General features: G+C 37.1%; 1 pseudogene; it reads left to right on the top strand.

The window, feature by feature from the left end:
- The first annotated feature begins 1,692 nt into the window (after window positions 1–1,692).
- Window positions 1,693–3,525, top strand: LOC145494736 (protein fem-1 homolog B pseudogene; annotated as a pseudogene).
- The last annotated feature ends 210 nt before the right edge of the window (window positions 3,526–3,735 follow it).

Here is a 3,735-nt window from a genome sequence, read left to right as displayed (position 1 = left end):
AAATGGAACCTAGTTTTGAATAACAATCCAATTTTTTTGTAAAGGAGTAAGTGCTGCTTGTAAATTATGTATATTTATATGTACATTCATGATAATTCAAATACCTGTATTTTAATTTTATATAAAGTATCTTGTTAACACAAAAAGTAATTGTGTAATTAGAGTACAATGTAGAGCAATATTTGTATTATCAGTTGTGTAGGCAGAGCATCTGTAGTAGTTGTTGTGTGTAATCGTAGTGTTAGTAGTAATCGTAATGTAAGTAACAGTCGTATTGTAAGTAATGTCAGTAGTGGCGTAAGTGATATTAGTATTGTAAGTAATGTAAGTATTGTAGGTAATGTTAGTATTGTATGCAATAGTAAAAAACAAAAAAACCTTTACAAAATGAAGTTGAAAACATCTTCAAGCTGTGATCGTTGTAGCCACCCCTAGGAAAATTTTATAATTTACTTGACCTCCAATATGAATGCCCCAGAACTCAAACGATTTGGCAAATGGTAATTGCTTGTTGGAACAAAAGGCGATCGGAAACTATCGCTTTAAATGCTACAGATCGATATTTTATATGGTTATAAACGAGAATCAAATCTTTTTCAAGCCCTTAACCATTTTGTTGTTATTACAAAATACCACATCTTCCTTTTGCGGTTAAACAAAGCCTCTCCAAGCTTTAAAATTTTCAGCTTGTTACTCAATGAAAAGATCCTTTGTGAACTTACAATTGCTTTTAAAAATAATACACTGACGAAATTCAGAGCAAAATGGACAACACTGTACTATGTGTATGAACTGCCCCAAATATCTTTGTCTCGGAGAATGTGCCACTTCTATTTTTTCTACTTCGTCTTTCATTTTTATTTACGTTTTGTTAGTTTTAATTTGTTTCTCTTCTATATATTATTGTTCCGTTAATAATAACATCCAATGTATCGAAGGTTAAAAAATGCTAGGTATTCAATATCGTAATAGTGTACAGTAGCTGTATGAGCATTGAAGTGTACTGATCGAAAACAACTTGTAAAATATCTTATAGGTATTGCAAGTGATGTAAAGTAGCTGTGTGTGTATTTTAAGCTGTATACGTAGATGTATTGTAATGTTAGTTGTGTAAGTATTAGTAGTGTAAGTTATGTAGCTGGCTGTGTTGTATGCAAATAACAGTTTACTTGAAAAAAAAAAAAATGTTAGCGGCGTTGTTCAATCACCCGAAGTAACCCTAATCCAACAAAGGAGTGAAGTGGAAATTCAAAAGTGCCGGAAGGTATTATTCGTAACCTGTCAGACAGCTGATTGTTTAGATTTAATGTAACAAGGGCTTTGTAGTCTGAAGTAGATTTTGCAACTACAAAATCAGAGCATCTTGCCTGTAAACTAGCTAAGATTATGACCCCTATAAATAAAATTTCCTTTTTCTACATCTTATAATTCACACTCTATCGACTAGTCAGTAGGTCTTGCAGCTGACGCACATAAAGGAGCTAGCGGCAATATTTTGAAAAACAGATGTGAACTGTTCTATACTTTGATAAATGCAACTCAATTTGTTAAGAATTTACATTTCAAATTTGAGAAAGTTATGAACCACGCAGTCATCTGTAGCTGTTTCTTAAACAATCGACTAAGTGAGCATTATTCATAAAAAAACGAAATTTAAGCATAGCTCAGTTCTTCACAAAGCTGCTGTGTGCTATGAATGAAAAGCGATCAAAAAGTAAATACACTAATCCTGTAGCTATATTGTACGAAGCTGCTCGGGATGGTGCGGTTGTTGTACTTAGTGATGTTCTTCAGGGAATGAGCATCAGTGAAAGAAGCACCGCTTTAGAAACGAAAGCAAAAGATGGCGATCAAATCACCACTCCCTTAATCATCGCCGCTCGCAATGGAAACCTGGATTCTGTGAAGATGCTTCTAAGATACAAAGCAGACATCGAAGCTCGGGGAACTGTGAAAGTTGCCGACCAAGTTATTGAGGGTTGTACAGCTTTGTGGGCTGCCGCTGCCAGAGGACATCTTGATGTTGTTAAACTTTTAATCGAACGAAACGCTGACGTCGACGGAGGAACTTTGACAAACTCGACTCCATTAAGGGCAGCTGCTTACAATGACCACCTGAAGGTTGTAACCTACCTTATCGAACGTGGCGCAAATATGGATCTTCAAGACAAGAAAGGAAATACAGCTCTGCACGAGGCTCTTTACAATGGTCACTTTGCGATTGCTAAAGAATTAGTAGTTCGTGGAGCGTCCCAATTGCCAAATATTCAACGTTTAACACCACTTCTGTTAGCGAGTAATAATTGTCAGATTGACATGGTGGAGTATTTTATAAACAGGCCAGAATGTACAAAGGAACAGAGAATTGAAGGACTCGAGCTTCTCGGTGCCACTGTTGCTAATTCACCTGATGTTCATGATATCGAGAAAGCATTTTCCTACATGAAACGTGGCATGGAAGAAAGGTTTGAAGAGAAATCATGTCCCTTGCTTAAAAAACGAATTGAACCTCTTGAAGTTTATCAGAATAGAAAAGAGAGTCAAACCCTTGAAGAACTTGTTCTGTTAGAAGGTGATGATCATGCCATCCGCATGGAGGGTCTTATAATCAGAGAGAGAATCCTTGGTACTGATAATACAGAACTTCGCTTTTTAATCACATACCGTGGTGCAGCTTTTGCCTACTCAAAGAACTACGATTTTTGCATTGGTTTGTGGGAACATGCAATCGAGATAGGTCAGCGTTCTAACGAGCCAATAACAAAAGATTTGCAAAGGATGGCGAGCTTATTTGGCGAAATGGTTCACAAAAACTTGCTTTTGAGATCAGAGTGTGTACAAGGAGTGTTTGAAAAACTTGTTACAGAATATGAGAGACAAACGGAAAGGTTGCTGCTCAGAACAACGCAAGAGGAACATAAAGCTGATTTGCTTAAAGAGGAGCTAGAAAAACTGATTTACTGTGCTTTGTATCTATTAATGATATACACCAAAGTCCAACTTGAACGTGAAGTTCCAGAAAGTTGGGACACCACAGGCATTTTTGTGTTAATGCAAAGGTTTCTTTGCTTAAGCCCTCGAACTCGCGATGGAAACACACCTCTACACTTGGCTGCTTGGTATAAAACTGTTATTAAGGACAGGAATGTACGCCTTGTGTGCAAGCTTCCATGCGTTGAGACCATAAAGCTTATTATGCATGCAGGCTGTAATGTGAACGCCATTAACACTAAAGGAAACAGTCCTCTTCATTTAGCTGTGACGTTTAAGCCCAGTACCGAAAATCTTCAGCTGTTAAGGGATGTGTTGGAGACATTGTTGGATGGAGGAATCCACGAGGACCTGGTCAACTGTGAAGGCAAAACAGCTATGGATATCGCTGAAACTGATGAAGCACGTAGGATCCTTTCTGTGAAGCGCACACTGAAGTTAAAATGCATTGCCGCGAGAGCTGTAAGAAAATTTGGATTATGTTATGTTGGAATAGTTCCTAAGACTGTTGAAAGATTCATTAGCTTACATTAGGGCTGTTCAACTACCTTTAAAATATTATTATTAGTACTACTACTACTACTACTACTACTACTATAAGATTTCATCACAGGATAAGTTTAGTGGTGTTTGCTGCCATTTTGAAGTCGTTGGTGCACGAAAGTGTTGTCAATTTTTCTGACAAGCTGAAACTCACGTGTATAATCAAAAGCTAGTAAGTTGGAGTCCCTCCTTAGTACAATG

This window comes from Orbicella franksi, chromosome 8 (assembly GCF_964199315.1).
Source record: "Orbicella franksi chromosome 8, jaOrbFran1.1, whole genome shotgun sequence".
Classification (NCBI taxonomy): Eukaryota; Metazoa; Cnidaria; class Anthozoa; order Scleractinia; family Merulinidae; genus Orbicella; species Orbicella franksi.
The sequence above is the reverse complement of the archived record's forward strand: the minus strand, read 5'-3'. Positions and strand labels throughout refer to the sequence as shown.